The following is a 26,880-nucleotide window of genomic DNA, read 5'->3' on the forward strand; positions in this document are numbered from 1 at the left end:
AGCTCCCTGATGAGACTCATGACAGGGTCCTCTCTGCCTCCACTCATGCAGAGTCTGGCACATAGTATACATTCAGTAATTGCCTGTTGTATAGAATAGAGTGGCCTTCTAATTTTATTTGAGGTGTGAGTAATTCAGAGCTGTCCCTCTGTCATCCATTCATTCATCTATTTACTGAGCATCTATTGCATGCCACGTACTCGGCAGACACTGGGGATAGAGCAGTGAGCAACACATACAAAATTCCTGCCCTCAAAGAGACTATAGTCCTGTGACATAGGGAAGAAATGGGTGTTATACACAAACAATGAATCATGGAACACTACATCAAAAACTAATGATGTACTTAATGGTGACTAACATAACATAATAAACAAAATTCTAAAAAAAAATTAGCGAAAATCGCACACATACCAATTCACAGGTTGGAGAGATTCCTAAGAGAGAAAGAATGGGGTGATGAGCAAAGGGTGCCTAGGACTGAGACTTGAGGTGCTCTAACATCTAAGGGTTGCATAAAGAAGACTCAAAGCAGAATAGCCAGAAAGGCAAGAAAAGAACCAGGGAAGTAAGGCATGATGGAGACTAAGAAAGGAGAGTTTCAAGGTGGCAGGTGTGGCAAGCAATGCCAAACAAGTGCCCTTGGACTTACATTCTGGAGGTCATTGGTGATCTTAACGAGAACCATCTCAGTGGCAGGATGGGGACAAAAGCCATTTGGAGGTGAATTGGGGAGTGAGTGGGAACAGTGATTGCACAAAATGCCTTCAAGAATTTGGCTGTGAAAGTAGGGGGAGAAGTAGGGTGGTAGCTGGAGGGAGATGTAAGGTTCAGGAAGATTTTTTTTTTCTTTAAGCTAGGAACAGCTAGGTCATTAGAGATTTAGCTAAGGAACCAAGAGGTAGTAGCCAAGAGTGGGCAAGTCTGGCCAAAAGCTCACTCCTCAGTAATGAAGCCGAAGGACCAGGAGGTTTGTAAGTGGCAGCAGTGAAGAAGAGGTGAAGATGAACTACCTAGATGACACAAGCTTCAAAGGAGGAAGGGTTTTGCAAGATGCAGGAGGAGCAAAGGTCTGGAAGTTACAGTGGGAAACAAGAAGGACTCCAGGCCTACCCTCTTGCCCTGGTGTACCTGGGGTGGGGGAGAATGAGCAGCCACTGAGTTTGCAGTTCTTGAACTCATGCTCTGCAGGCACTATGGGAACACAATGTTAAATAAGACATGACCCCATCCTCAAGGAGCTCACTATCTAGTAGAGAAGAAGAGAAGCACACATGAAATGCCAGAACTCAATCAAGACTGACTACAAAGGCTGTGGGAGGAGAGAGGAAATAGGCAATGTGGTGTGATGTGATTAGGTGATTAGGGAGATCACCCTGGAAGGAGTAGGGCTTAAGAAAAATGGATCACTCAGGACGATTGGGATTTAGATAGCCAAGAGATGCGATGGGAAGAGCTTGCAAATGGTGCACCAGTGAGGAAAAAGTGCCTGGTGACTTCAAGGGGGTGGGAAAGGCAACAAGGACTTGAATTGAGGCATTGAAGGAGGATCACCTAAGAATAAGATTTTGGAAGGAGTAAGGACAGGACTTGGCTTCTGTTTGGATGTGGTGTGAGGAAGATAAGAGCCAGATTTTAGAAAGCCATCTGTGGAGAAGGCAGCCTCTCCAGATGCCTCTTGTATGTTGGCCAGAAAGGCCCTGATGGACCATCTCTTGTTTTCTCAGAACAAGTACCAGGGCTTTGTCTTTGACATTGTGATCAGACAAGCTTTTGACATTATCATCATGGTCCTCATCTGCCTCAACATGATCACCATGATGGTGGAGACTGATGAGCAGTGTGAAGAAAAGACAAAAATCCTTAACAAAATCAATCAGTTCTTTGTGGCTGTCTTCACGGGCGAGTATGTCATGAAGTTGTTCGCCTTGCGGCATCACTTCGCCAACGGCTGGAATGTGTTTGACTTCATTGTTGTGGTCCTCTCCATTTGGAGTAAGTGGGCTCACAGGTGGTGGGGAAGCCCAGACTCTGCTTGGGGTTGTTTGGGCTGGTTTTTTTTTTTTTTCCAAAACCAAGAGGGCAACCAACAAACTTTTTCAATATACATTATATGTTAGAGGAGTCCAGTATTTGCTGCTTTCCAAGAGCAGCAGATTTAAAATGCCCCTGTCCTCTCTATGAAATGGAGAGTTTCCATTGACCTTCTCCATGTTGTCACAAAGTGTTTTTAGACACCTACTGTGTGCATAGCCCATTGCCTGAACTTTGGGGCTGATGGGGACAGTCAGTCATTCCTCCAGAGAATATAAGATGATGGAACTTCCAGTGGGCCTTATCTTGATGGTCTTCAAAGAGGAGAATGGGTGGTATGATGGAGGTGAGTCAGTAAATACTTTCTGGAAAAGGAGGTGATTGCCAGAAGAGTGAGCAAAGACTAAGAGTGTTCAAAGGAGATTCTTAAGTCAAGGATCTGCAGTTAAATCTTTATATAACTGTCTGCTTAGGGAATGTGCATGATAGACAAATCCAAGATCAATGCCAAGAGATCAGCGCTCTTAGGCATAGTCTGGGTGTTTGAATGATAGGCCCAGTATTTGGGGGCCAATGAGTGTTCAGAGAAAACTCATAAAGTCAGAAGCTAAAGTGAGGAATGGAGCCACTACAGTTGAGTGCTTGCTGACTTCTGAGAACTGGGCTGGGCTCCTTGGATCTTCACAGCAGCTCACTGAAGGAGTGTTGTTATCTTCATTTTATACATTTAAAATTGAGCCTTACAGGTTAAGAAAGTTATGCAAAGTCATACAGTTTGTAAAGGGTAGAGCTGAATTTAGACGAGGCTAATGTCCTTCAAATGAACTAGCTGCCTTCTACCAACAAGCAAGAGAATGTCCTTAGCTTTCTTGTGGTTTAGGCAAAGTTTAGCCCTACAAAGGCCAAATGACAGTGCACCAGCTTTACTTTGCATTATAAATATATCCTGACCTGTTATATCATGACCTGCTTACTTTTCACGTCAGAGCATAGCTGTAGATTTAATTTTCCATTGATTTACCTTCAAGAGCTAATAGCATCTAAATATAACTTGGCAGCACTTCATCAATCTCCCCACCCTGGTGCTGAAACACAGCCTTGGTTGTGTTTTTTTTTTTTTGTTTGGGAGGTTTACACTTATTTTTGTTTTCTGTTTTGTTTTATTTTCCTGTTGCTCCTGGTTTTTTGTGGGAGGTTTGTTTTGTTTGTTTGCTTTCCAAAGTGAGAAACTCTAAAGGTCATTTTGACATTACAGTAGAGAAAAGAGCTTGCTTATGTGACTTCCCATAACAACACTATAGAAATAAAATATACTCAAAGTACTCCATTCTATGATGGGGACACCTTAACTACCAGTTCCTATGACCTACACAGCAACACCATCCCCTGGTTAGAAATCAGTCATAGAGACACCTGGAAAACAAGCGAAAGAACCCACCTCTTCATCCTTCTGCCCTTCCTCTCTCCCTTTCTTCCTTCCCACTACCAAAACATGAATTGAGTATCTAATTGTTACAAGTATGAAGACTCATACTCCCTTGAAGTATTATGTAGACTTGTTGGCTGGCAGAATCTTAGTAGGTTATATAGACACATACCCCATGCTGTGGAAAAATATCCCAGTTAAACTTGCTTTAAGAGAGGGACTTTCATAAAGATTTTATAATACAATATTATAATTACTTCCCAGACGTCGTCCCATTTCCTTCCGCCTTCCAACACGATACTGTGACCATCTATATTCATATGACAAAAGGCAAGTAGGGGAAGAGGGTCAAGGGAACCCTGGCAAGGAAAGAGAGCTTGCCACCACACTCCTCACCATTTGTCCTGAGAGATTTTGAATCCTGTCTGACCTAAAGGCCTCATCTTATCTTTCGTGGTCCCAATAGGCATCCGCGGCCCCAAGATCAAGCTTCACAAATCTTCAAGTTAGATATCATATAGGGAGACATATACATTCTTCATCTTTCCAACTTTGTTCATAGTTGGGGGGTGGGAGGGCCATAACTGACCCTAAACAAGCCCATCCCCAGGCCCTAACATAGAGTTCAAACACAGCTGGAGATGAATGAAACAAATAAAAGCCATTATGCAGACAGCTGGCCATTCAAAGCCTGTCTACTTTAGCTGTCAGCAAGTTGCTCAACTCTTCAGGCCCCCTTATAATTAATACCAGGCTCTGTACAATTATCCACAGGACCATGTGCCAGGAACTGAGTCAATCTTCACAATAGGAGATGGGAAGATGAATCACAGGGGGTCCTGGCCTTCACAGAGCACAGGACCAGGAAAAGGTGGAGGAAAAAAGCATGTCCCAAGGCTGAATTCTCAGGGAAGAGTAGGGCCTGTGTCATAGACAGTACCAGACAAGGGCTGTGTACATGTGGAAAAAGGTGCAGTCCCTTCCACTTAAACTAGGCTGCAGAAGATAGGGCTTTGACCATGGAGGTTGACGAAGAAGGCTCATGCTTGCAAATACTAATTAGATCATTTCCCCCTCTTCTAAACGCCTGGCATTTTCTGCAGTTCTTACATCACTTGAAAATTACTTCTCCCCAACATTCTTCTGAGTCACCCACCTGGCCCAAATTGGTCACATCCTCAGGCTGATACAAGCAGCCAAGGGAATCTGCACACTGCTCTTTGCCCTCATGATGCCCCTGCCTGCTCTCTTCAACATAGGGCTGCTGTTCTTCCTTGTCATGTTCATCTACTCCATCTTTGGCATAGCCAGCTTCCCCCATGTAAGCGGGGAGGCTGGCATCGATGACATGTTCAACTTCCAGACCTTTGCCAACAGCATGCGGTGCCTCTTCCAGATCACCACACAAGCTGGCTGGGATGGTCTCCTCAGCCTTATCTTCAACACAGGACCCCCTTTCTATGACCCCAATCTGCCCAACAGCAATGGCTCCTGGGGGAACTGTGGGAACCCAGCCATGGGCATCCTCTTCTTCGCCATGTACATCATCATCTCCTTCCTCATCGTGGTCAACATGTACACTGCTGTGATTCTGGAGAACTTCAATGTGGCCACGCAAGAGAGCAGTGAACCTTTGAGTGAGGATGACTTTGACATGTTCTATGAGACCCGGGAGAAGTTCGACCCAGAGGCCCCTCAGTTTATTACCTTTTCTGCCTCTCAGCCTTTGCAGACACCCTTTCAGGCCCCCTGCGAATCCCAAAACCCAATCGGAATCTATTAATCCAGATAGACCTACCCTTGGTCCCTGGAGATAAGATTCACTGTTTGGACATTCTTTTTGCCTTCACTAAGAATGTTCTGGGAGAATCTGGGGAGTTGGATTCTCTGAAGGCAAATATTGAAGAGAAGTTTATGGCAAATAATGTTTCAAAAACATCTTATGAACCAACAGCAACCACCCTCTGGTGGAAGCAGGAAGACATTTCAGCTACTGTCATTCAAAAGGCCTATCGGAGCTATGTGTTACACCACTCCATGACAATCTCCAACCCCCCAGGTGTGCCCAGGGCTGAGGAGGAGGCTGTGTCACCCCCAGGTGCAGCCTTTGTTGTATTCATGGCAAATGAAAATTGCACACTCCCAGACAAATCTGAAACTGCATCTACCACATCTTTCCCACCATCCTACGACAGTGTCACTAGAGGCCTTAGTGATCGAGTCAACATGAGCACATCCAGCTCAATGCAGAATGAAGATGAAGCTACCAGTAAGAAAGCAACTGCCCCTGGGCCCTAGTGAGGACACTCCAGCATGGACCTAACCAGTTCTGATGTGACCTTCTGCTCTGTGGTAACTCTTTCCCACTAAAGGTGGCACCCAGTTACCACCTCATCAATGCATGCCACCGGTCACAGTGTCAGAACTGGGCAGAGAATGCATTTGGTGCCCACCTTTGGAGAAGCCCTCAAAACCAACAGGAGTCAGAAGCCAAGAGCATCTCCACTGTGACAACCCTTTTGAATTTCAATATCCGGTGATGTATTCTCTTACTTTCCAGAAAATGTCTCTGGTCCTTTTATTTTAATTGTGACCAGAGCCTCCATTTATTGTGATAAACTTCTCAGGACCAGAACTTCCAAAGATATATGGCAAGGATGTTGCTGAAGGTCCAAGTTAGTCCTCTGTGAAACACCAAACTGAGATTGACAATGTTATTTAGGATTCTGCATGACTGCATGTTGAGAGCTGCCAGACAATTGTTCCTGCCCAAGGTAACCTGTGGTCTATGTCATGAAAGGCCTTTGAGATAGCCATTAAAATTAATATTTGTAAAGGTATATCAAGACGAATGTAACATCTTAAAGAATCATTTTTAAAAGTTATGTGATACTGACATTGTGTCATAAATCACTTCTTCATTTCCAGCGTTACTGATACTATTTTGCAGTTTGAGCTTGAATCTGGATGGAACAGGAAGGAGCACTGTCCTGAAAGTTTGTTCTAATCCTAAGTATTCCACCAACTGCCATGCTGCCTGCACCACACTCTTTCCCCTCTGAACCTCAGTTTCCCCACTTGTAAAAGTGGTGGGAGGTGGGAGACAAAACGGACACTCTCTATAGCCCTTCCATTTCTTGTTTTAGAACAACTCATCGGTGCTCTGCACCAATTTAGATAAGGAAAACACTCTCTCCTGAAGTTACAATGGCCAGACTTTTCTGCTATGTAGCTAAAGAGGTAGCTTTTGGATACATTCCAGAACCTGTTTCACATCTCATGGTCAGGCTTTAAGAAGGACGGTTTTCACATTCTCCTTGGGCCAAGATTCCAAAATTAGTATAATCAAAAGAAAAGGGACATTATGAAAAAGATGATCTGAAAGATAAAATGGATCTCAATATTTTCTTAAATACATCCTGCAAATGTTATTAAGTACCTATTACATGACAGGCACACTCTAAGCACAAGAGATAATGGAAACTAAGCCCCAAATGATTAATTGGATTTATGCAGTGAGTGGAGAAAGGGCTGTCAGAAAAGAATATTCAGTCCAAAGAATGTGGTGGGTCTTAAGATGAAGGAGAGCAAGGAGTTTGTGTGACAACATAGGACGTAAAGGATCATAATGACAGCCATGATCTTCTATCAGCCCTTGGGACATTTCCTGCCACAATAACAAGGATCGGGTCAATTTGTTGACATATATTTGATCACTTCATAAGATTTCCCATTTGTATAATGACAAAGCCTAGTGACTAGTCCACCACACATGCCTCATAGGTACAGATTTTCTGAGGTCTTGGTCTCCTTTCTCTGTCATTGTTGGCCCATCAGAGGCTGAAAGGCTGTCAAGATGTTTGTTGGGGTTTGTCAGCACCCAAAGGTGTAGGTTAATAAGACAATGATGGAACAGCTGAGGGCTGGGCTGTCCCAGTACAAGTCAGATGTTCTAAGTGTGTGGTTTGTATCTTAAGGATGAGTTCAACAAAATGGCTCTTCCTCATGGGTTGCACTGAACAAAGGAGCACAGATATCGATGGTGCTGCTTCTTCAACATCAAAATCCCATGCAGTCAATGAAAATGCCATCTAAGACAGCTGGATGGACAGAGAGCTTGGGGACTGGCTTATTTTTATGTTATGTGGAAGAATTAAATGTACCCAATCATCAGACTAGTTTTATTAAGTAGATGATATTATTCTTAAAGAGATTCTTAATACATTTTTTGTCCCAGGCTGTAAGTTGAATTGTGCACCACCCCCCGCCCCCACCAAAGAAAAAGTTCTGTTGAAGTTCTAACCCATGGTAATAATAATCGCATGCAAATGGAACCTTATTTGGAAATAGAGTGCAGATGAATCAATCAAATAAAACACAGTCACACAGGACTTAAGTGGATTAAGTGGGCCCTAATCCAATGATAAATGTCTTTAAAACATGAGGGAAATTTGGACATAAACACATGGGGAGAAGAATGCCATGTGCACACACACACAGAGTGAGAAGGCAGCTTTGTGAAGACAGAGGCAGAAGTTGGAGTGATGTGGTTGCAAGCCAAGGAATGCCAAGTAACGCTGGCAAGTAAAAAAACTAGAAAAGGGCAAAGAAGGATTCTTCTCTGGAACCTTCAGAGACAGCATAGCCCTATCAATACCCTGATTTCAGACTCTGGCCTCCAGAACTGGGCTAGAATATGTTCCTATTATTTTAAGCCACCTAGTGTGTAGTACTTGGTTACAGCAGCTAGCAAACTAACACGCCCCACATTTACTTCCATACAGATGCATTTCCCAAATTATGATGGCAGCCACTGGAAAAGTGATGCAATATGCACAGCTTGCATTGCCCAGAGTTTTCAGAAATTTATTTAGTGCAAATGCAGGCTTACCCCTTGAAAATTTCACTAGATCTAGTTTCAAAGTTCAGCTGGTGGTCCAATTACAAGAGAGGAGCAAATCTGAGAGGTCCAGGGCAGATGGAGGGTCAGAGCTAGCTTCTCAGCCTCACCCATAGGAGATGGCACTGGAATCTCTCTGACCCAGATTATGTGAGTCTACGTAAACGCTGAAGGCAAACAAGAGACAGAACAGTGGTCTGACTGTATAAATATCTGGAACCTGCAGGATCCTTAAAATGTCTCCACCATAAACACCACCCTGACTTTTTTTTGTTAAGATTTTATTTATTTGACAGAGAGAGAGAGCACAAGCAGGGGGGGTGGCATGAAATACCTTATCCTTCTAACGGGTTTAGGGCATGAAAATTTCCCAAGGACACCCCACTCCAGCTCAGGAAGCTGAGGAGGCCACGTCCTGTAAGGGTCACCGCCATGGCCCGGACTGTGGTTCTTCTCAGGTGCCTCACTAAAGGCTCTGGTCAGATGAAGGGACTCTGCAACTGTGGTGGGACACATAACAACAGTGTCTCAGGGTGACGCTTGTCTCCCATAACAGCGCTCATCTCCCTTTGGTTTTAGGGGAAGGTTGTCAGATTGTGGTGACCCAGGAGCCATCACTGGCAGTGTCTCTAAGAGGGATGGTCATACTCACTTGTGGTCCTAGGCTTGGGTAAGTCTCTACCAGTAACTGCCCTGGCTGGTACTAGCAGACCCCAGGCTGGTTTCCCCACCCCCTTATCTACCGGATAAAGAACCATCCCTCTGAGGTCCCTGATCACTTCTCTGGATCCATCTCTGGGAACAAAACCACCCTTACCATGGCTGGGGCTCAGCCTGAGGATGAGGCCAACTATCACTGTGCTATGTGGGTAGTGGTGTGTACGGAGTGATTCAAATCTATGGGAGAGTGCGGCCAGAACTTCTCACGGGCTCAGAATGGCTCAGCCCTTAGAGGCAGGAGAGAACATGACAGGGCGGATAGTTAATAGCACCATGGGAAGTGAGACTCTCTGGCCCCATTTTCCTGTCCAGTGGTCCATCACCATGTGCCCCATTCCATCTCTCCCAGGGTGTGTCCATCTCTCCAGTGTGATCCTCCAAGACTGGGATTCCTCTCTCATTGCTTAGATTGATGGGGAGGGGGCTCAGATCCAAAATATATCCCCAGACAATGAGACTCATTTACCTCACTGCTCCTTGTGAGATGCTCCTTATTCAAGTGCATCAACAAACATGCCTTCAGAAGTATATTGCAATATGGGCCTCAAGAAGCAAGAAACGTCTCATATACACAACCTGAAATTATACCTAAAGAACCTTGAAAAAGACCAGCAAATAAAGCCTAAATCAAGCAGGAAAAGGGAAATAATAAAGTTTAGAGCAGAAATCAAGATATAGAAATAAAAATAAAATAAGTAGAACAGATCAACGGAACAGGAGCTTGTTCTATGAAAGAATTAACAGACTTGATAAACCCCTGGCCAGACTTATCAAAAAGAAAAGAGAAAGGACCCATATGAATAAGATCATGAATTTGGCTAATGTCCAGAGCAGAAGGGCGGGCTGGGCTGTGTGCTGTGAGGTGGTAATGATTTCCTCAACTGCTGGGGGGGCCTGAAGGCTGGCCTCGCAGGTAAGTGGCTCGGCCTGGTGTTAAGTCCTGTTTTACCAGGCTGGTTAATGGGCCCGAGGAGCGTGACCAGGCCAATGGAATGTGCGGGTGGCTGCTGGCGGGTTAGGGGCTGCTAACGCAACAGTGACCCCAGGAAATAAAATAGCAAGCAGGCGGGAAGGTCCTGCACGTGAGAGTCCCCGCTTCCATCTGGATACGAGGAAACCACTGGCTGCTAATTCATTCGAGGAGACTCGTGAGCACTGATGACACGCCGTGCTTCCTGGGAGACTCCTGGTAGTTAGAGCCAATATCCCTGAAGAAGGCCAAGCTGCTCGCCCCGTGTCTGCCCTCCGTGGCCCCCACCTTCACTGGCCTCTTCTGCTCACGTGCACCCCAGGCTTTGAAAGCAGGTCTTTTCTTGGTCATTAGCAGCAGCCTGGGAAGTGCTCCACCCCCTTGCTCAGCGGCCGCCCTCCGTGGCTCCCTGGCTCCCCTCCAAGTCCCACCACTTCTGGAAAGGCCTCTGCTCTCCTCCATCCTCCTGTCTCAGAAGGGGGTCAGAGGGCATCCCCCAAAAGGTGTCACAGAAGATCCTTCTTGCCCCTCGACATCCTTGCAGCTTCAGAATGTGTGGCTCAGGGACCGCATCCCTGCTCTCTCCACCTCCCACCACAGAGCAGGCTGTGCCTGGGGCCTGCCAGCTGGGGTCACGGGGCAGCAGACGGGCAGCAGCTTGACCCGGCCTATCCCAGGAGTGGTGCTGACCAGAACAAGTGGCTCATTTGCTCCCGTGCTCTTGGCCGCACACTCCCAACCACACCCGAGAGGCACCTCCTTGTGCTTTGTAGCAAAATCAAAACAACAAAATAGAAGGACCCAGAATGCAGTTGGGCCCATTTACCTGCACAGGTGCTTTTGGTCTGTGGCTTGATTGTCCCTGTCAGAGCAGGGCTCTTACCTGAGCACAGGTAGGCCGACGACCGTGCCTGCCACAGGTTATCTGGAAAAGTTGCTGCCCCATTTCCTGTCTTCTCGAGTGTTACTTGCGCTGTTGTGCCGGATACTCGTCTGATCCACTTGATCAGAGGGTGAGTGCAGACCCCACCTGTCTCTGGCCGGGGTGCCTGGCTGTCCCAGGAAGCAGTGCAGGAACCCCCAGTGAGTCACCCCTCCCCCACCTGGCCCCAGGTCCCCACCCTCTCCTTTCTGTCTCTGCCTCTGAGTCCTCCAGGTGCCTTTGAAGGTTTGCTGCCTGCAGAGCGCAGGCCTCCCGCAGGAGGGGAGCGCCCCCAGGGCATCAGGGGACAGAGCCTTGGCTTGGGACTGGCGCTTGAAGATGGCACTCTTCCTGGGGAGTAGCTACTAGGCTGTAGGCACGTGATAGACCACATCTCTTGAGCAAAGGCTGGTATCCCAGGAGTTTCTAACAGCCGGCTGAGACTTTTCCCCAGGCAAGATCCCAGTCCTGGTGCCTTTCCTAGGTGCCCGGCTCACTTGCCCCCATGGGACGGGGCTGTCCCGAGGATGCAAAGGAAGGGTCAGGAGTGCCTCGTGGACATGCTGCCTTCCTTTTGGCTTGGAGTGCATGTGTCTGAGAAAAGGGATTTGCTTCAAAGGCCGAGAGAGCCCGAGGTGCAGACCCATCACTGCCTGCGTCCAAGGAGTACAGCGTTTCCCTGTGGCTCGTGGCCCCCGCATGGCCACCCTCGGGGACCCAAAGCCACGTGTCTCACCTGGAAGGAAGGCATGCGACCACCTTGCACCTTACCACACTGGCCTCTGCTGCGGCTGGCAGGACTGCAGGCTCTGAGGTGTGGGAGGATGGTGACCCCAAGGCCGTCTCTTTGCAGGTGCGGAAGAGAGACCCAGAGAGAGTGAAGGAATGGTCCTGCTGGTTGGCTTAAGCAAGAGGGGCTATATTTACATCCCTGCGGGCAGGACAGGCTCCTCAGGCTCTGTTTAGAGAAATCCCGAACTTAGGAACAATTCAGAACTGTGTTTGCACTATCCGGTGTTCCTTTTCCTGAGACCTTTGGCAAACCGCCCCTTTGAGGTTCAGATTTTTTCTGCTCAATCCCACTAGCAGGTGAATTTTCTCAATTTTCTGGGAAGTCTGAATAAGATGTACTCAGCTGCTAGATGTTACTGAGAATAAAAACAAAGCGTCTTTTCACCATCAGTGTCTGCCCACAACAGCTCTTGACAGCCTGGGTTCTGAATATTAACTTTTCCCAGCGTTTCAGTTCTTGTTAAAATAGCATTTCCTGGTTCATCTCCACCTTGAACCTGAGGTTTGTGCAGAGATTCATCTTAGCCGACATTCAGAACACCTTTTAGAGGCAAGAGATCTTGAAACTATTTGAATTCAACTGTTGGAAGCCTTCAAAGAAACAAAAAAGAAAGTTCAGTGCATTCTACTTTGCAGGAGAGAGAGGAAAAGCATGAGGAACAGAATTTACCCCGAGGATTCATTAAAAGACGGCAATGCATTCAGCCGGATGTTCCCTCCTTAGGCAGCTACCGGCACAGTGCTGGGATGTCCATCCCCCTAACTCCTTTGGGCTCGCTCCAGAAACGTGGTTATCTTATAAAGCTTCAGTGACCTTTTCCCTATACAAATTAAGGCAAAGAAGTGAACTAAAATATTTAAATGAGAAAGTTGAAAAGGAGAGTTTTCTGGGTAGCTCCACTTTTCCAGAAGATTCTACCCATCCAGACTGTGCTGTCATCTGTGTGTCCCCACACACTGTGGTTTCAAGGTGAAGTCTGGCCTCACAGTTTCGTGGTCAGCTCAGCGCCACGAGTCTAAGGAAGTGGAACAGAATGCTTTTGGGTTCCTTATTGAACTGGTGATCTTTGGTGCTGTGACTGATGGGTCCATCCTTCGAATCCTTACTGGAACAGGTACAGAGGAAAGCTGACTCCCAGGAACCAGCCCCCTTAGATTGCCCTTCAGATGACACCGTCCCAACAAAACGCCATAAAGACAGGTATTTCCGGAGAGCCGAGACGCATGGTTTGCTCTTTGTGATCAAGCTGGTTCTGGTGGGTCACCTCATGCTAAGTATCAGATATTAAAGTACCTGGTTTTGTCAACACCTGTACCATTTAAAGAAATTCTCAGAAAACAAGGACACATGGAACATCTCAGGAAATTCATTAATTCACCTCAAATCTTCCTCCTTCCATTCCTATGTAATGCTGAGAGCCAATTGCTAAAAATCAAACAAATAGACATGTTGAAGATATCAACCAGTAGGAGACAACTTTGGGGGGAACTTTTAAATAAAATGTATTCAGATGTGTTTGAATTAGGCATTGGTGAAGACATTCAGAATTTCCATGACTGTAGCAACAATGATTACTGTTTGTTCTTAAGGGCAACACAGGTTTCCAAGATTTTTTGTTTTGTTTGTTTTTATTACGAAGCTAGGCTTTGCAAGACAAACATGCTTATCCTTTAGAGACATGGGATTTAAAAATCTCTAATAAAATGCCAACTTCACAAAGAATTTGTGAGTGTATTTTTATTTTTCCTGATTTTGTGATCTTTCCCATTGCCGTGGGAAGAATGCCCGAGGTTGCTGCATTTCTGGGGATGAAAAATCCTAAGTGACTCTCCTATTCAGGAAACTTGGGGTGTGGGCAAGCTCCCTTACTTGAATGAAAAGAAGTTCCAGTTTTGAATCCTGGGTCTGCAGTTAACTAGCTGTAGACTTTAGGGAAGTCATTGTCTTCATCTGTAAAATACTGGAAAGGAACACCTGTCTCATGGGGTTCTGGCACTGTGAAATCCAACGATGCAACTTATTTCTTTCAACTGTGGCCACACCACATGTAGGATCCTACAGCACCCTAAAATCTCTTTGAATCAGAAAGTAAAGAAGAAGAGGAAAATAAAAGATCACCCTTCTCCTGCCCACCATATGGCCAATGACCAATAAGTGATATGCTTGATGCTGAAAGATGCGGACCAGCCTTCAGGGTTCAGATGGGCCCTTTGGACAATAATCCTTCATCAGTGGGTGTGTATTCATCCATCACAGGCACATCCTGCCTGGTTGTCTCTCTGTGATGCTAGCAGGCATCAATGATCATTGCTACAGCTGTTACTTCATGAGGGAGTGATGTGGTCATAGTCTTTTTCTATAATTTCTTTACTTAATTAGTTGGAGTATCTCCATAAAAAGAAAATTCCCCTCAGTTACTATGAAAAAGCAGGGTAGATGCTTGATTCTTTCCCTCCTTTTGTAGTTTGCAAAGTAATACATTGATTTGCTAGCCTCCTCAAAAGCTGACTGATGAGTTTTTAAAGGTGTCATCATAAACTCATAGATGTAAATATTCCTGGTGAGTTCCAAGCCATTGCAGCTTTCCCTTGATCAATGATCCAGTTGTCTCATCTTTGGGCAGTGGGAGCCTCTCCTGGCCCTTTTGACCTCACACAAGTGGTCTTGAGATCTTCCTTGCTTCTGGCTGCCAGAAGACATTCCAGGCTCATCCTGTACACTTCCCTCTCCACACCTGGACTCGGCCATTTCCCCGAGTAATCCTGGTTTCTTTCAGTGGGAAATGGTGTTGGGAGATCAATGGGCCCTTGGCGCGCTCAGTGCTGCTGGATGGTCTTTGTGTCTAGGATTTTCAGCAGAGCCCGTAATTTTTTATGTTGTTGTTTTTATTTTTTTAAAGATTTTATTTATTTATTTGACAGAGACACAGTGAGAGAGGGATCACAAGCAGGGGGAGTGGGAGAGGGAGAAGCAGGCTTCCTGCAGAGCAGGGAGCCCGATGTGGGGCTCGATCCCAGGACCCCGGGATCATGACCTGAGCCGAAGGCAGACGCTTAACGACTGAGCCACCCAGGCGCCCCATGTTGTTGTTTTTAAAGATGAAATGCATCATGAATCCATTGTGTTATTTCCAATTTAAGTTCAGGACCAATTCAGGTTTATTTAAACAGATTGATCTTAGGTTCCTGTTTGCTAGTATTATATTTAGGGCGTTTGCATTGATACTCACAAGGGAGGCTGGTCTGTAGTTTGCTCTTCGGAGTATTCTTTATCAGGTTTGGGAATTAATGTTATGCTTGCTTAATGGAAAGACTTCAGAAGTTTTCTTTATTGCTTGGGATCTAGACTAATTTATGTGGCAGTGGGATTATCTAATCTCTAAAGGTTTGTTAGAGTTCTCCCTTGAAACCATGTTTCGGCAATGCTTCTTGAGGGGGACACCTTAATTGCCCTTCTTCTTCTGTGGTCATTGGCTTGGCTAAGCTTTCTGGCTCTACTAAGGTCGATTATGGTATATTGTGCTTTTCACCTAGGTTCTCAAATATGTTTGCACAGAATTTCAGATTTGTGTTTTGTCTCTTCCATTGTCTTCTTAATTGGGATAGCTAGTGACTTACCTATTTTGTTCAGATTTTAAAAGAACCAGCTTTTAGGTTTAACACTAGTCCCACTGCCTTTCCCCCCTAACTTATTGATTTCTGATTTTGTCATCGCCTAATTTTGGGGGCTTATTTTATGCTTCTTTTTCTCTTTAAAACTTTTTGAATTGGGTGCTTATTTCATTTGTTTTCATTTCTATCGATAGATATGTAAATAGATTTAATACTGTACATTTTATTTGGGAACGGTTTTAGCCATATGCCAATGGATTCAGATATGCCACATTTTCATTATTCTTCTCCAGAAAACCTACACTATTGGTCTGTGTTTTCTACTTGATTCAATAATTTTTAAATCGGATTTAAAATTTTTTTCTGGATAGCAGGGTATTTTCTTTTTGATTTTGTTATTAGTTTATAGTTTTGCTGATAGTAGTCAGAGAATACCTATTTGTATTAGTTTTATTCTTTGGGTTGTACTGAGGTTTTGTATCATTCCATGTACGTTTGAAAAGAATGTATATTCTGCAGTATATGTGTATAAAATCTACTTATTGCTTATTGGTTATGTTGATTGGGTCCTCTGCAGCTGTACTATTTTTTTGTTCTTGGCCTAGCTTTTATTGAGAGAGGTGTGTTAAATTTTCCTGTTATGTATTTCTATTTATCTCTTCTTACTTCTCTTAGGTTTGTGCTTAAGTTGTTGGTGTGTATATTTTCATTGCAAATTGTACACTTAAGTTTTATAAAGTGGGCTACTTTGTGTCTTTTAACTTTGCTTTGTCTAAATTCTATCTTGTTGGATACCAAGGTTATTATCCTTACTTTCTTTTTATTTGCCTTTGCCTGGTACCTCTTTGTCCATATTTTTACTTGTACTTTTTCTAAATTTCTTCGATTTAGATGTGTCTCTTATATACACAGTCTTGGATTTTTCTTTGTTGGTCAGGCTCAAAATCTTTTCCTTTTGTAGATGAGTTAAACCAATTTACATGTATTTAATAGGATAAACGTGTGCCCTCAGTTTACCAGATTGTCTCTATAAATTGTCTCTCCTTATGTTGTCTGTTTTATTTGTTGTGTCTCTATTTTTTTATATATATATTTGCATTTGGGGAGGTTTATATTTTTTTTCAAATTTCCATTTGTATGACGCCTTCATACAATACTGTTTATGTATCATTGCATAATACGGTAATAATGTAGCATCCAGGGTCCTGGCAGGAGACAGAAAAACACCAGTAATTTGACCGGAGAACATCTACTGTAACAGTTGCTCACTAGTGAAAGAGTTTACCTGGGAAGAGCTGAAGAGAATCCCACAGAGGACACAGCGGGTGCGCGAGACCGGAGAACATCTACTGTAACAGTTGCTCACTAGTGAAAGAGTTTACCTGGGAAGAGCTGAAGAGAATCCCACAGAGGATACAGCGGGTGCACGAGACTGGAGAACATCTACTGTAACAGTTGCTCACTAGTGAAAGAGTTTACCTGGGAAGAGCTGAAGAGAATCCCACAGAGGACACAGCGGGTGCGCGAGACCGGAGAACATCTACTGTAACAGTTGCTCACTAGTGAAAGAGTTTACCTGGGAAGAGCTGAAGAGAATCCCACAGAGGATACAGCGGGCGCGCGAGACCGGAGAACATCTACTGTAACAGTTGCTCACTAGTGAAAGAGTTTACCTGGGAAGAGCTGAAGAGAATCCCACAGAGGATACAGCGGGCGCGCGAGACCGGAGAACATCTACTGTAACAGTTGCTCACTAGTGAAAGAGTTTACCTGGGAAGAGCTGAAGAGAATCCCACAGAGGATACAGCGGGTGCACGAGACCAGGGAACATCTACTGTAACAGTTGCTCACTAGTGAAAGAGTTTACCTGGGAAGAGCTGAAGAGAATCCCACAGAGGATACAGCGGGTGCACGAGACCGGGGAACATCTACTGTAACAGTTGCTCACTAGTGAAAGAGTTTACCTGGGAAGAGCTGAAGAGAATCCCACAGAGGATACAGCGGGCGCGCGAGACCGGAGAACATCTACTGTAACAGTTGCTCACTAGTGAAAGAGTTTACCTGGGAAGAGCTGAAGAGAATCCCACAGAGGATACAGCGGGCGCGCGAGCAAAGCCCTGCTCCTGGGGCTGCAGCGGAGACCAGAGGAAGGAACCTGGGGGAAGAACACCCTCCCTTCAGACCTCCTTGGAAAGGATGTGGCACAGTCTCAATGAACATTCTGTTCCTTAAAGGCCCAACTGTAAAATTAACCTGTGACAACTTTTATATAAAATAATCATACTCATGAGGACAGAGGAAAAGAAAATGGTTAGCACATCTAACCGCACATAACGAGCAAAGAGAAAATAGGCAAGGCTGCCAAAGTTCTCGTGTCTGCAATGGGTCATGAGGCCACAGTCAATATCTATGGCTTCCTTCTTTAATGATCCAGACCAAATTCCCTACCCTAGCTAGATTCTCAGCTCATGGGGGTTCCCTACCTAGTGGAGTGACTCAAACTTTCAGCCACCAAGGGTCTGAATCCTCGATCATGTTGCCGTTTTTCTTGGGCTGCTGTAATTTTATTAACCTTAACTATTGGGCATGGCAGTGCTGGGGTGAGGTCCCCCAAAGAGCGCCCTGGGTTCCAGGCACGATTACTCTTCTAGCTAGAGAGATGGATGAGTTTTTCTCACCAAGGGGAGGTCAGGTTGCTGCCCCATACGGGGCATGAAATGACGTTAAATTATGGAGCTCCAGATGAGACTGTCCTGTGCAGGGGAGGACTGCATACCAAGGCTAAGATTTGGGTTTAGAAGGAGGCAGCTCCTTTGTTAAAGCCTCAGTCTGACATCTGCTCCAAGGGAACTTCACCAAAGCCCCGCTCACACCATGTGGGGTCTTGCTGCCATCTGCTCTGGTTCCGTGTGGGTCTGTCCCAGCCAGCGTCCTCTCAGGCACACGGTGGCTGGAGGGGGTCGTTGGGCATCCTGCTCGGGTGGAGGGCCACCATAAGGCAGGCAGGGAAAGAGGGCCAGGAGACCCTGCAATCCATCTGCTTTTCAGGTTGCTTTCCAGAAGCAGGGTTTTTATGCCAAGCAGAAGAAAGGGCAACACTGGGATTTGGGGGGAAACTTTCAGAAGATAGTGACAATGTTGACTTGCTCATCGAGACTTTTCAGTGTATTTGACAGCTATGGAGAGCCATCCATGAAGACAAATAGGGGACAGTCCATTTCAGAGAGCTTGGCACATTGAGCTTCTGAGTTCTTTGAGAAGGACTCCCATCTTTGTAGGGTTTCTAATAATGTCTGCTTAGCAGCCTTCGCCCTCACCAGGCAGGGAGAATAGGTCGCTTCCAACTTTATTGGCCCTGCCCCTCAGTAGTCATCCCACTGACCTCTCATTGGTGCTCTAGGCTCCACTGTTTGAGATCTATTTGTTTTAGTCATTCTGTTGTCCAGTGCCAGAGAGAAGTGACCCTGAGAGAGGGACTCAGTCACTTACCTGGGAAGGACTGACCCCATCAGCTGGTCCTTCATGACAGTAGACTATGAATGGTCTCACTTGGGTTGGGTGGGGGGCGCACCACAACGCACCAAGAAGCTGCAGAGAGGGGCCTAAATAGTTGGAAACAATCCTGCAAGGAGAGATGGGCCCAGGGAGTGTCTTTCTCCAAGGCTAACAGCGCTGACCCATGCCCCCATGCACATGTAAAGGGCACCCAGGACTGAGCCAGGTCCCCATGGGCCCAGGAACACTGGTGGTTGGGGGGAACTCCTGCCACCAAGTCTGCGGAGAGCTACTCCTTCAACTGCAAGTTGCTCTGACCAAATTCATAGTCTCAGCTCTTGCAAACATGCAAATTTCTGTCAAGGGAAATGAGGTCTACTTCTTACTAAAATATCTGTAGAAGAACCAAGTTCAAATAATTATTCCAGACCCCACTTCCCTTTCACTCTGCTTCACACACACACACACACACACACACACACGTGCATCATGTGTTAAGCTTTCTGAATGTCTAACTGAAAATAAAGCCTCAGAAGAGATGGAAAACTGGTATTTTTTTATTATGTTATGTTAATCACCATACATTATTACATCATTAGTTTTTGATGTAGTGTTCCATGATTCATTGTTTGCATATAACACCCAGCGCTCCATTCAGTACGTGCCCTCTTTAATACCCATCACCAGGCTAACCCATCCCCCCACCCCCCTCCCCTCTAAAAACCTCAGGAAAACTGGTATTTTTTAAGTCAAATCCATGAAGACAAAGGAAGGAACAGAAAAACTTAAAGATTTAAAAGAGCAAATCTCAATGGCAGGCTATTGAAAGATCTTTCCACTTCTCCACTCCCACCCAGGGATGCGCAGCTTTAGAGTAAGGGAGAGAGGTATCCGTGAGCTTATGCATGATATTGCACACAACCAAACACAAGAAATTGGTTCAAAAAGTGGAGAGATCCAAAAGCACTTTAAAAAGTATATATACAAATACAAAAAAGATTAAAAAGCTATACATCAAAATGTAAGATGTCATTTCTAAGTAGTGAAATGATGGATGTTTTTTATTTTCTTTATTATATATATATTTTTTCTTTTTTAATTTTTTTATTAACATATAATGTAGTATTTGTTTCAGGGGTACAGGTCTGTGATTCATCAGTCTTACACATTTCACAGCGCTCACCATAGCACATACCCTCCCCAATGTTCATCACCCAGCCACCCCATCCCTCCCACCCTGCTCCATTCCAGCAACCCTCAGTTTGTTTCCTGAGATTAAGAATCTCTTGTGGTCTGTCTCCCTCTCTGGTTTAGTCTTGTTTATTTTTCCCTCCCTTCCCCTTTGATCCTCTGTCTTGTTCTCAAAATCCTCATATCAGTGACATCATATGATGCTTGTCTTTCTCTGATTGACTTATTTCGCTTAGCATTATACCCTCCAGTTCCATCCACATCCTTGCGAATGTCAAGATTTCATTTTTTTTTTTTGATGGCTGCTCTTTACTATACATACATATTTCCTCATATTACTTTATGAACCAGAAAAATGAATGGGTTTTTAAAAGAAGAACCATTCTCTGGCCTCACTAGACCAAGCAGCACCGGTAGGCACCCTGCCCCAGGGGGCCATCCAACCCCTCCAGGGCAGAGCTGGGAGGGGGACTGTTCCCACCTTTGCTAGCTGGAGCATACACCACACAGTCCCACCCCCTCACCCAAAGTTGGCAAAGCCTTGCAAGCCAGACAGGAGAGCACTTTGAAATGATTTAAAAAATAGTTTATGCAGGTGAGATTCACATAACATAACATTAAACCATTTTTAAAGCGAGCAATTTAGTGGCATTAAATCCATTCACACTGTTGTGAAACCACCACCTCTGTCTCCTTCCAAAATGTTTCCAATCTCTCCAAAGTAAAGCCCATTAACCATTAAGCAGTTGCTTCTCCTTCCCGCCCCCCCCCCCCCCCTGCAGCCCCTGGCAACCACCAATCTGCCTTGGGTTGGTAGGATTTATTTTTAAGAGAACATTTTTACTTTCCTTTTGTAAAGCAATTTTGGAAACTAACCATAACTCTGTTTTGACCTCCGTAGAGGCAAATATTCTGCTGTTGTCCAAGGGTAATGGCGTGTCTGGGCAACCCTTCCCAGGTGCAGCCCCCCTGGCGTTGGCTGGATTTCTGGCTGTCAGAACCTAGAGTCCAGAAGCCCAGCCCCAGCCTCAGCATTCCTTGGAAGAGAAGCACAGCGCTATCTTGGGTAGGCCCAGGGCAGGGGCATTGCTGTTTTCTCTAATTCTTGGCTTTGCAGTGTTAAGTGGTGAGTTCAGCATAACAATGACTCCTGAGAAAGCAGGCCTGTCTCAGACGCAGGGTGTGATTGACCTAGTTCAAGCCCAGGAGGCTGACAGCCCTGAGGGCTCTGTCCTACCTCCCCAGAAGGGCCCCAGCAGGGACCCCTTCACTTCAGACAGGCTCCAAGGGGCTTAAAAACCCCATCTAGGAAACAGTACATGTGAGGGATTGTTCTGAACCAACTCATGACTTTGAAGGTGAAATTCCCAACAGGCTTAAACTTCCACTTCAGACAGAAGCATTTTCGATAATTTAAAGTAAGGTTGCTGGAGTGGTGGGACGTGGGAGGGATGGGGTGGCTGGGTGATAGACATTGGGGAGGGTATGTGCTATGGGGAGCACTGTGAATTGTGTAAGACTGATGAATCACAGACCTGTACCTCTGAAACAAATAACACATTATATGTTTAAAAAAAAAAGATAGTAGGAAGGGAAACATGAAGGGGGGGAATCGGAGGAGGAGAGGAACCATGAGAGACTATGTACTCTGAGAAACAAACTGAGGGTTCTAGAGGGAAGGGGGGGTGGGGGGACGGGTTAGCCTGGTGATGGGTATTAAAGAGGGCACGTACTGCATGGAGCACTGGGTGTTATGCACAAACAATGAATCATGGAACACTACATCAAAAACTAATGATGTAATGTATGGTGATTAACACAACATAATAAAATAAAATTTAAAAAAATAAAGTAATGGCTCTTTAACATTTGCAAGGGCCTTTGGAAGGAGGAAAGCTTAACTACCTCATGGGGCAATTGAGGGAAGGAAGGTGATGGGGAAGGAAGAGGCAGGTGGAGGAAGGCATGACTGGCAGCCCACTTGCAAAGCATTAGCCTGACCACCTCCTGGGCTGGGCACACGGAGGGGTGCCCGGGCTCCCGCCCGCATGTCCCTGACATCATTGCAGCCCCACTACATCCTAGAGGCAGGCGAGCACTTTATTACCCCTGTTTCAGGAATAAGACACCAAGTCTTGGTGTGGTTCCAAGATGCCCTCCCCCCAAGCTCCAGAATAACCTGCCTAGTGAGTGGTAAATCCTGGCTGGAATCCACCCGTGCTCAGCATCTCAGTTCAGCTCACCGGTCCTTCTACAGCACCTTGGTTGACAATTTCAAAATGCTTTCTGATACCAAGCGCCCTATGTCATCTCCCATGTCCGCCTCTCCCCTATTTCTCTCTCCCAACTTGGGCTGTCCCCAGGCCACCATCTCTGCCGGGACTTAGTTGTTGAGGACAAAGCGCACCTGTTGGATTTAACTTTCAGGTTTCTAGGGGAGAATAAGAGACTGCCAGAAGAGAAGGGGAGGACATCAGACGGCTCAGAACTCGGCTGGATGCTCACTTCTCTGGGGGCATCAGGAGGCTCAGTTGCCCGGACTGCTGTTTGGGTTTTGCCTCACAGAGGTCAGACATGGCAAATGCAGAAAGATCACAAAGGAGAAAATCAAGGTGATTTATGAATGATGGGTAACCCTTTGGGGGATGCTCTCCTGGTCCTGTTCTTGGGCATACATATGTACCCACCTTTACATTTTCTGAAAATGGGAGAATATATTTTACATCCTGTCCTGGTGACTCCTGTTTTCACCGTGGGCTAGATTCTGAGCGGTAACAATTAGTTTATCATCCGGATTGATCTGATCCTTTGTGTTCGGACATTCTGGTTGTTTTCATTTGTGCCCCTGAAAGGAGCACAAACTCCCATTTAGGATTTTTCCAACCCTATTTGTACCAAGCCCCTCTACTTACACGTGTCAGAAATTCTTCGTGCGCTCATCCTTCCTTTTCACCTGCAGTGCTATGTTCTGGGGCTTGATCCAAAATGGTATTATTGGGTTTCAGAACATAAGCAACTTCTGCAAGAATAACTGCAATATTTTCATTATTTTTAAATAAATATTCCAATGGTACTCATTGAAACTCATGTTTTTTGAAAACTGCTTTTATTGATCTCCATAAGTTTTGAAAATACATATTTTCCATACCTTTGAACTCTCAGTTTTGATGACATTTATTCATTCAACTATGGATATATTCAGTAATGTTTAAGGGAATATGCATGTGTGTGTTTGTGTAGAACAATTCTTGAGAACCCATATTTACAAATGTCTCCTAATTTCTTTCCTGCAGGCACAATAGCTTGGTAGAAGAGTCTCTGCTCACAATCTTTTCCCTCAAGGGTTTAAAAATTTGATAGTTTTCAAATTTCAGGCATTTTGTCATATAATGAAAAAGTCTCAGGGTGGCCTGATTTTTTTTTCCTTTTAAAAAACCAGCACTTTCTAATCAAAGCAAAGGAAATACTTGGTTTTAGAGGTCAAACAAGACTTTTCCTGTCCTCTGCCATCTCTCTTGAAGTACCCAGAGGAAGGCCTTCGTAATTCTTGTAGCTGTTTCTAAATACATGCTTATGGTCTTGATCTCTTGCTGTGGAATGAACACACTCCCTCCCAGGCCCTGCAGTCCCTCATCACTGAGTCTTTGCACAATTTTTGGTCAAATCAGTATTTGATGTTTGTTCTTATGCTCATGAAAATATTTTTCACAGTGAAGGCACTTGGACCCAAAGCATACATTCTTTTTTTCCCCCTGGGACAACCTTTTTCCTTTCCTTGATGCCCCCAACCCCCCATTAAAATCTGTTTTTCTATGCACCTATTTTAAATTCAACCTTAAACCTTGCTACAGACTCTAAAACCCCTTCGACTTGGTCACTCACATTCTGTAATTTCTTTTGTCTTGGCGATGACCCGGTGCCCTCTGCCCTCCTGCCCAGTCTGGTCCTCCTGCGGCCTCAGCACAGTGCTCACTGCGGGACATCTCTTCACCATCCTCCGCCGCGTTCCCTTGGCCTTGCTACCCTGTGGGCTTCTCTGCTTTGCCGATTTGGTATCTTCCTCCTTTTGGTTTAATCCCTTCATTCCACGGAAGATATTCTTCAATAAGACCCCCGAGGAAGGGTACACGGGAAGTCACGTTCTGATACATTTCTTTATTCTGTTCTCACGTGTGATCAAAAGTGAAGTTGGGAGTCCTGACACTTTCTCATGCTCCTGGCGTTGCTGTTGAGAAGTCTAGGCCACTCTGGGTTTCAACCTCATCCAGCAACCAGTTCCTTCTCTCTGAAAACGTTCTGGGCTTTTCTTTACCCCCAGTGAAACATCTCAAGGATTCTCAGAGTATGAGGCTTCCTTCAGTCACTGCGCCGGGCACTGGGCCCCTTCCACTGGGAAATTCATATTCTTTAGCTGTAGGAAAGGTTTTGAAGTATTTATTTGATAATCACGTCCTCCGTCTCTCCTTTGCTCTCTCCTGCAATTCCAGTTAGATGATCTTGGGCTGCTTTTCTAACACTCTTGGCTTTTTTCCCTCTTATTTTTCAACCTATATTTCCACTTTTTGGTGGATTTCCCCAAAGTCAAATATCCCCTTTGGAAACTTCTGGTAGCACGTTTCCATTCCCTGTTTTCGGCATCACTTCCTGTTTCATGGGTGTCAAATCTTCTCTTATCTCTCCGAAGGCAACCGTTTTCTTTATCTTGAATCTGCCTGTTGCTTTATGTGTTTCTTCTGAGTTTTTATAAAAAATTTCTTATTGATTTTGGTTTTTGTCTCTCATATTCAATGCTTCACTCAAATGAAGGGCCCATCTTGGTGTCCATTCACTTGAAAGGCTGTATGGGTGGTGGGCTTGCTGGCCAGCAGGCCCCACCATGGGGTGACTGGGGACGGGGTCTGACTCTCCTCCTATGTCAGGGCATGGGGGTCTTTTCTTTTGTGCCATCCAGTTTCTGATGAGGGGAATCCTCTGATATCCTATCAGTGTCCTTGGAACTCCATGACAAAGGCAAGTAGGGGATCTTACCATCCAGTGTGTGGAATGACACCCTGCCCCAACTTCATTCAAAACCGTCACTGAAAATGAGCTGACATCGATTGTGTGTGGCTCTAGAAACACAGAGATAACTAAAGATTGGCTCCTCTGGTCTGATGTTTCTCTAATTTCACAGTGGGTAAGAATCAACAAGGGGACTTGTTCAGTAAGAGTTCCCAGGGGCCACCGGCAGAAACTCTGATGGAGAAGGACCGAGAGAGTCTCCCAGCCTGCAGATTTAGTGGGCACTCAGGGGCTTGATGTGTGGTCTACACCCATGCCTTGACCCTGACCTAGTCACGGAGACACAAGTGATCACATGACAGGGGGGATGGCACAGGTATGGAGAGGCCACACCTGAAGGACGAGCCCCTGCCCATGGAAGGTCAGAGTGGGCTCTGGAGAGGAGGTGGGTGCAGCCGGTGTGAAGAGCAGGAGGGCTCGGTCAGGGAGACAGAGGGGGGCATGCTTCTTGCTCCAGGGAGAACAGAGCGCACACGTGGGCCTGTGTGCATCACATCAGCTGGCTGGGGGTTCCAGGAGATGACATGGGGTCACCATTTGGGTGGGCTTATCAAGGCCTTTGTGAGTTAGTGTGAGTCAGGGGCAGAAAGCAGGACTCAAGCCAGTAAAGACTAGGGAGGGGAGGGCAGAGTAAGGGAGCCTGAGGGGAAGTCCCGGTGCCCAGGAATCCCCTGGGGAGCTGCTGCACCCCCCCCAGGGCTGGCTGGAGCCTGGTAGGAGCTGGGCGGTGGAGGAGGGGCTCCTGGCCTTAGCTGTGGAGGGAGACACAGCTTCGAAGTGGGGAGGGTGCAGGGAAGAAACACCCTGACTTCTTTGCCCCTCCCACCTCTTGCCTTTGCCTCCCAGGGGCTGAACCCAAGGAGAGCGTCCCCCAGGGATCCAGGGATCTGGGAGGTGCAGTCAGCAGCAGGTGGCAGGCAGACTGACGGGGCGGGGACATGACTGGAGAATGGAGTACCCTGTGCGCCCTTTACCGTCCAGAATCCATCTCACCCTTGTTCGGATGGAGAAACTTCCACCCCCTCCTAGGGTACACGGAGTCTCCTCAGCTGCAGGGTCAGTCACTCCCTGCCTGTCCCCGGCATCTGCACCACTCGTACCCTTCCTGCAGGATGGAGGCGGAGGAGAGGATGAAAGAAAGAGAACGTAAGAGAAACCGCACACAGCTCTCTGGTCCCCACCCCGCCTGCGATAGGTGGCCTCACAGGGAAGGCGACTTTGCAGGTGGGATTACCTTCAGGAGCCCCAGATGGGGAGAGAGCCTGGATCACACAGGTGGCCTGATGTCACCACAGGGTCCCTAAAAGTGGAGTGAGCACCACTGAAGAAGGGTCAGGGAGACGTGCCAGGAGAAGGGTCCAAGGCCATGCTGCTCCTCCTGAGGTCCGGGGGCTGGTGGCCGGCCAGAGACCTCGGTCCCACAGCCAGGAGCACGCAGGAGACAGACCTGCCCCTGGAGCCTGCTGAGGGAGCCGAGCTACAGCTGGATTTGGCCTCTGGCTTCCAGGCGTGGGGGAGGGCCTGTAAGTCAGGAGACTTGGTAGGGCCCCCGAGGAAGCAAGTGCACTTGGTTGCTCCAGCGGATGCCTCTGAGAGCGCAGGCAGCAGACCCCTCAAAGCCAGTCTGGGTCTCCGCTCAGGTGTCACACTGCCGATGACAGCTTTCCAAGGAGCCCTTCTGCACCTCCGTGAGCTCCTAGGACACCTTCTGAGGTGAGGAGCAAGTCCTCGGTGAGGGGGGAGGCGGTCTGACCTGA

At 46.2% G+C, this 26,880-nt stretch overlaps 1 long non-coding RNA gene and 1 pseudogene across 1 annotated transcript in view; both read left to right on the top strand.

Annotated features, from left to right (window-relative positions):
• LOC118531539 (sodium channel protein type 10 subunit alpha-like) overlaps nucleotides 1–5,758 on the top strand; it is a 53,867-nt pseudogene extending 48,109 nt beyond the window's left edge.
• Nucleotides 1–26,880, top strand: part of LOC118521678 (uncharacterized) — a 217,213-nt gene that overhangs the window by 132,140 nt on the left and 58,193 nt on the right. The window lies entirely within an intron of this gene.

Source organism: Halichoerus grypus, chromosome 13 (genome assembly GCF_964656455.1).
Source record: "Halichoerus grypus chromosome 13, mHalGry1.hap1.1, whole genome shotgun sequence".
NCBI lineage: Eukaryota > Metazoa > Chordata > Mammalia > Carnivora > Phocidae > Halichoerus > Halichoerus grypus.